The sequence below is a fragment of the Miscanthus floridulus genome, chromosome 19 (assembly GCF_019320115.1).
Source record: "Miscanthus floridulus cultivar M001 chromosome 19, ASM1932011v1, whole genome shotgun sequence".
In the NCBI taxonomy this organism is placed as follows: Eukaryota; Viridiplantae; Streptophyta; class Magnoliopsida; order Poales; family Poaceae; genus Miscanthus; species Miscanthus floridulus.
The window spans coordinates 43717136-43724483 of NC_089598.1; positions in this window are offsets into that span (position 1 = coordinate 43717136).

A 7348-nucleotide genomic window follows, 5' to 3' on the forward strand; every position below is an offset into this window, starting at 1 on the left:
TTAAGGATATTTGATGATAGCCTGAATAGCAATCTAGAAAGGATAACAGAGCTGATCCTGTTGTCGAGTCGATGATTTGATCAATCCTTGGTGGGACATATGGATCTTTTGAGCAATGTTTGTTGAGGTCTGTGTAGTCGATGCACATGGGCCATTCTTTTGAATTCTTCTTCTCTACTAGGACCGGGTTGGCAAGCCAATCCGGGTTGATTATTTCTCTGATGAATCCTGCTGCCATGAGCTTGGTGATCTCTTTTTTGATTGCTGCTTTTCTGTCTGGAGCGAATCTTCATAACTTCTGCTTAACGGGTTTGGACCCTTTGTTCACATCAATTATGTGCTCAGCCAACTCCCTTGGGACCCCTGGCATGTCTGCTGGCTTCCAAGCGAAAATATCTTTGTTGTCCCGAAGAAAGTTAGTGAGCGCGAGTTCCTATTTGGGGTTGAGATTTGCATTGATGATTGCCGTCTTCTCCGGATCACAAGTCAGTAGGTCAATAGTCTTGGTAGCGGCTTCTTTTGGTGGTGCAAAGTTGCTTGGCTTCTTAGCCGGTATCTTAATCTCATCTGGGTTCAATTCGTTGGCCAGCATTGCAATCTCCTTTCCTTCCTTTATATCTTGTAATCTTTCGGATATTTGTACTGCTTGTACGTCGCAATCATGTGCTTTCTTTAGATCTCCTTTCAATGATAATACGCCCTTTGTTGTTGGCATCTTGAGCAGTAGGTATGGATAATGTGGTACTGCCATGTATTTTGTTAAAGCTGGTCTCCCAAGTATTACGTGGTAGCATGATTCAAAGTCTGCAACTTCGAATTTGATGAATTCTGTCCGATATTTGTCTGGTGTGCCAAAGGTGACGGGTAGGGTTATCTGTCCGAGGGGCATAGCTGCTCTGCCGGATACTATTCGTAGAATGGTGTGCTTATGGGTGTCATTAGACCTTCACAATTCAGATTCATCCTTTTGAGAGTATCTGCGAAAATTATGTTAAGCTCGGCTCCTCCATCGATGAGTACTTTAGTTACTGCTACTCCTACGATAGTCAGACCCAGTACCAGCGGGTAGCATCCTGCATTTGCTGCACTGGTCCATTGGTCTTCTCTTGTGAAGTGGATGGGGTACTCTGACCAATCTAGATATCTTGGGATGGCTGGTTCAGCTGCCATGATGGCTCTGTGAGCTAGTTTCTCTTGTCTTTTGCTTCGTGTGTTAGGAACACCTAAAAATATCACCGCTAATTGGCGTTGGGGTTCTTGATAATCTCCTTCAGCTCTCTTTTCCTCCTTCTTGGATTCTTCTTGCTTTGGCTCCGAGTTGTTTTGATTCCTGTTTTCTCTCTTCATGAATTGCCGCTGAAAAGTGCTGCATTCAACTAACTTGTGTCTGGCCCCTGGATGTATGTGACACGGCATGTTTTCTATGTTTTCCGGCGCTCTTCCTCGGTAGTTGTTACTCTGATAGTTGCTATTACTGTTGTAACCGCTGTTGTTACGGTTGTTGCTATTGTTGTAGTTGCCATTGTGATTGCTACCATTGCTATCATTGCCGTTGCCATTGTATCTTTTTTTGTTGTCTATGGTTGCCACCATATTGTCCTGCCTTGGTCTTTTGTCTTGCTGTCTGTAATCGGGTCTTCTATTCTCTGGGTTATCCCTAGCAAATCTGTGCCAGGTTCTTTCTTCTGACGAAATTAGCTTCTCAACAACCCTCTTGAAGTCTTCATTTGTTCTTGGGTTCTCATTGAAATAGTCCTTGTATTGCCAGTTTGCCCAGATTCCTTCTGCAAAGGCCTCTATCACCTCCCTATCAGTAATGTCGTGGACTTGAGCCCTGAATTCTCCAAATCTTCTATAGTATTCCCTTAGACTTTCTCCTCTCCTTTGCTTTACTCCTTTCAATTCGGCTGCAGTCATTGGATGGGTAATAATGCCTGCGAAGTTGTTGCAGAAAGCTTCTTGCAAGTCTTCCCAATACCTGATTGATCTTGGCCTCAATTTGTCAAACTATTGTAGCGGCATTGCTTCGAGGGCCATTGGGAAGAATAGAGCCTTGATGTCGTCGTCTCCTCCAGCTAATTCAATAGATTGGGAGTAAACCCTTAGCCATTGTCTTGGTTCGACTTTGCCATCATACTTGGAATGATTTGCTGGTTTAAACTTGTGCGGTAGCTTTAAAGTTTGTAGTCTTCCTGCGAAACAAGGGAATCTGTCGTATGGTTCTGTTCTTCCGTAATCTGGCGATCTTGCCCTTCTGTAATAAGACCTGTCTTCTTTTAACTCAGACTCTCCGTAGTCATCTTCTTTGTCAAATCTTCTTGATATTTCTTGATAGCGTTGGCTCAATTCTGGTTTGTCTTTTTCTTGTTGCTTTGAGTAGTGTTCCTTCCTTCCATTGATATCAGCACTTTCTACTGGTCCTATCCTTTGAAAATTCGATTTTTTGGGTGGCTGCTCCCTTTGTGGCTCCTGTGGAATTTCCTCGCCGGTTTGTTTTTCTGACCCCTCGACTTCTTTCTTTTGGTCTTCCTTTGCTTTCCCGTTATTCGTGAGGGTGTACAAATCCTTTGTTAATTCTTCAATTCTTTCCCTTTTTGTATTTTTTGTGGCTTCTTTTTCCGCCTTCTTTCTGTTGTATTCCGTTAGCTCCGCTTTGTATTTATTCTAGATTTGCTTCCTTTGTTTAGCCCAGTTCCTCCTTCCAGCCTTCAATTTGTTCTTCTTTAGCCTTGCTAGTCTTTGCTCATCATTTTTGTTGCTGTCGCTTTTCTTATCTGGCGAGATGTTGCCTTCTGATTTGTCTGAAGATTTTATATCTGGTATCTGTGGTGGTTCCAAAGGTTGTTCTAACTGCTCCGCCATGTATGCAGTATACCTCTTCCGAGCTCTTCTTGTACGGTATTCCATCCTTCGTTTGGTTGAGCTGTCTGTAGCTTCTAGACTGGATCCGAGTTCTTTTCCCTCTTGATAAGGTAGTTCTTCAACGCGCGTGCCAGTCTGGACTTTGCTTGAGGTGAAAGAACCTGGCCAATGCACCACACAATCTTGCGGGGTCACTGTCATGATCATCCCTTCTTGTGCTCCCTCCAGGAGTATTCTTCTTGCTGAGTTCATCTTGTTTTGGGTAAAGTGTTGATAGACTGATGCCGCGTTGCGCAGTCCGTAAGTTCCCAAGTTCTTCTTTGAGTTGTACGGGTCGTATCCCTTCGCGATCGTTGTTGTGTCTCCGAGTCCAATTAGGCTTGGCTCTTGTGCCGTGAAGATTGTCTTGGAATCGGGTTGTATCTCTTTTTCAGAGTCAGTTTCGTATCCGCTTTCTTCCTTATTCCGAGTTGTATCCGAAGTTGAGAGTTTCGTCATCTTCTCGGCGAGTTTGTATTGAACTTCGTCATCGAATTCTTTTTCTTCTCGGAGACGGGTACGAAGCTTGCTGTCGCCGTCAGCCTTGCAGATCCAGGATCCGAAGACAAAGGTTGTTTCCGCCGAAAAGGTCATCTTGAGGTTGAGGTCCGCCGAACTCTCGAGAAAAAATTCGTCGAAAGCCCCTACCTGGCGCGCTAGCTGTCGATGTTTTACCACCGATAGCCTGCCACGGGGGTACCCGGGACAGTTGTTCGGGCTTCGGCGAATAGCGGAATTCGGCGGTTACGCAAAGAGACTCACGATTTATACTGGTTCAGGTCCTCGACTTGGTCGAGTAATAACCTTACGTCTAGTTTTGGCGTTAGCCTGTTTGCGTTGTATTGCTTTGAGTATCGGGTATGCCTTCTTCCCTTACAATGGGTACCCTCACCAGCCCTTTATAGTCCAGGCACTGAGAGGCGTTGTTTGTGTCCTATTCAGATACAAGGTCAGAGTCCTAAGCTACGCTTCGGGCGCCTTTCCTTGTATAGTTTGCGTTGGAGTTTCAGTTTTGCACGTTGCTTTGCTCCGCGTTCTTCTTGGCGATTGGGCTGTAGGCCTTGTTACCAAGGCCTACCTCCCTGCAGTATGGTCTATGGGGGGCCCGTAGGGTTCCCCGTCGACAAACACAAAAGCTGCCATGACAACAACCATGGCGGTAGCTTGAGTGGCCATAACAGAATGCTGGTCCATCTACATGTAGGCATGAAACACAACTTTTACAACTCAGGCGTGCCATTGCTGGCCTCAGAGTGAACTGCATTCGCATATAGTAATAACAAAGAAATGGACAAAGTGTAGAAGGCCCGACTGCTCCAAAAAAAAGGAGCCCCCCATGGACTACTACACACATCATCGACTACATACATCAAACGAAATCCATATCCATCAAGTAACAGTAAACCCTAACCAACCAAAGTTCCAATCCGCACGAATACCAACAGGAAATCAAAGTAAATCCTCAAGATCTACGTCATTAATACCTTGGGTGACCAGGGATTTGCACATAGTCATCTCAAATTGAAGCATTTGGATGGAACCATGTCCACATAAATCCAGATCCGTGCAAGATAAGGAACCGAGAGGGGATACCACCTTGCTACGAGCGAAGAGGAAGACGAGGCGGAAATGTCCAGGCAAACAAGCACCACCGCACCGGACCGCGGGAAGACGAAGCAGATCAGGAGCAGAGGAAGAATAAGAGGCTCGCGGAATACTGGCCACCACCACCACTCACCGTAGGAGACGAAGCGGCCGGTGGAGCGGAGACGGAGATGTACCAGGCACACCACCAACGCCGCCTCCTCCACAACGACGGCAACGGGAGAACTCTCCAACCACAAGGGCCGGGAGCGTCTGCTACCGCGCCGTCAACTCCGGGCGAAGCGAGAGCGAGGGAGCGAGAGAGGAGAGAGTGAGGAGTGAGCGATAAGCGGCGGAGAAGAAGGGACGGAGGGGGATAGATGGGAGGGCGAAAACCCTAGCGGCGCCGCGCACGGACATTTCCGCGTCCCGAGCGAGCCCGCCGAGGCCACCCGCCGCGGGCCAAAATGAGCCAGGCGAGCGCCCACTCCAGCCGAGCCCAGGAGAAACGGCCCCGCGGCCAGGCCCGGGGGTGCTTTAATGGCCGTGCCGGCTTGGCTCGCTGGCCCAGGCAAACAAACAGCACGGGTTGCATTCCTAGGCTCAGTGGCTCTGCTGGGCCACGCAAACAAACACCCCCTTTGTATTCCGTCCCTAGCTCAACATGACGCGTCATCTTGTCTGTTCATCTGCTTCGGTTTTTTCTCTTCGCCTGGCGGCCGCAGTCAAGCAGAGGCCGAGACGGCGAGCCTCCGATTCATCACGACATCGTCGTCGCCGGTCACCAAGACGGCAAGACGCCAACGCCGTACGCCCGTGCCCAAACAGCCAGACGCCCAGACCAGGCATGCTGCCTTTTTCTTTCTGCCTTTCAATCTTTACGGTACAACCTTTTTTAGTCTTTTTGAATAGTACTTGTTTATGATTTATTCAGTCTAATCTCTAGAGTCTAGATTGATCTGTACCTCATTTAGTCAAAATCCTCTTTTGGATTAGGTGATACGAAGAGGAAAAAATTCACAATTTCTTTGAATCGGTTGGTAATTTATATTGAGAAGGCATTGGCCAAAAAAATCAGTAATCATGATATCATTAAGGCATATGATCTTGCTGGTAGTCGTAGTCTCGTAGAGCTAATTTAAATTAATAGAGACGTAATCTTATTTGCATTTTGCATAACATTATCAGTATTGTCCTAATATGTGACTATGACTATAAGGTCGATCAACGGTACACCGTGACAGCTTGTTATATTTTACTTGCTGTTGATGCTGCCCCCCTGTCCTGGATTCCTGGCTCCGCCCCTGCTCGTAGTAATAACAATAGATAAAACCGGAGATGGTAGGCCAATTCTTTCCAAATTGACTGTAACAACTCATCTGTTTTTTTTCGCACGAGATACAAAAGGGAGATGTCTTTTTCTCAGATACATATTTTTTTCAATCGATGAACAGTAACCATGGGATTAGGATCCAACCGTCTATATGCGCCCTAGGCTTCTTCTTCCTCTCGCCGTCAATCCCTGTTCCCTGTCTTCACTCCATCCGCCACTGGTCGTCCCCTGCAGCTTTTACTTGCCACACGGCCCTGCAGCAACTCAGCCTGTTCGCTTGGTCGTATTTGGCTTATCAGCCAACGAACAGTATTTTTCTCTCACACCAAACCAGCCAACAGTACTTTCAGCCATGGCTTATAAGTCAAACAAGCCCAAACTTACAGGGCAACTGCCCCCTACTGTGCTAAATCGGTTTCATCGGTGACCTCGTTGTCGTGCCCCCCTTCCCGCCCACCAGTTGTCTCCCTACATTGTGAAATACCACCCACCTCCATGCTAACCTACCATAGGCATGGCAACGGGTCAGGATAAGTTGCAGGCGGAGTAAAAAAACGATCTGCGACATTTGGCAACGTCCGTCCTCAATAAGAAGCTAACATATAAAAAATAAAAAATTTGAGAGAAAACAACACATAATTATCAATTTATCATCACAAATGGATTGGAAGTTCGCAAAAACTTAAAATTTTGCTTAGTTTGTACTATGTAGAACATAATCCATATAAATCATGGTAAGTTTTACATAGGCTTGCACCAAATATTAGCTCTAGGTCTCTAATTAGAGGGAGAAAAAAAGAAGAAAAACATAGGTTTCAGGCCCTGCAGGTCATTTACGAGTGGAATATGTCACCAGCACCCAACACGACACTATCGCAGGGCCTGGCCCAGGGGCGGATCTACAGTATGTCGTCGGGTCGGCCGACCCCGGTGACTTCCGAGAAGTACCTGTACCCTCCGTTTTCTAGTCAGCCAAGAGCCCAAGACCCCAGTAAAATTGAAACCCGACCCCGGCAGCCCAGCTCACTACTCAGAAAAGAAGCCCACCAAAAGTTTAGAAGCTGCCAAAAGTCACCAACAAGCTAGAAGTCTAACGCGACCAGCAGCGTAGCGCTGCAACAGTCAACAGGCCAAAAGTCTAGAAGCTGCTCCTTGCAGTAGATCGATCTACGCTACAGATTGATCGCCTACGGCGCCCTTTCAGCTTTCTGCTCAGCCTACGGCATCGTGGCATCCGCACGCGCCTCATGGCCAGTCACGGAGCTAGAGAAATATGCAGGGGGTTGCGGTTTTACGGGCTTACTTCATAGAAATTACTTAGATAAATATAATGTTCATATAAAAGTATACCTTAATAGCACTGCAAACAATATTTTAGCATTAATAAGATAATAACAATGTACATCAACAATGAGGTAGTGGTAATAGTGCTTACCATTTACCAAAATATAGCTAGAGAATGCCACAATTACAAACAAAAGATTGTCGGCATTGGCAAAAGTGTAATATCCTCAACTACAAGATCCTCGT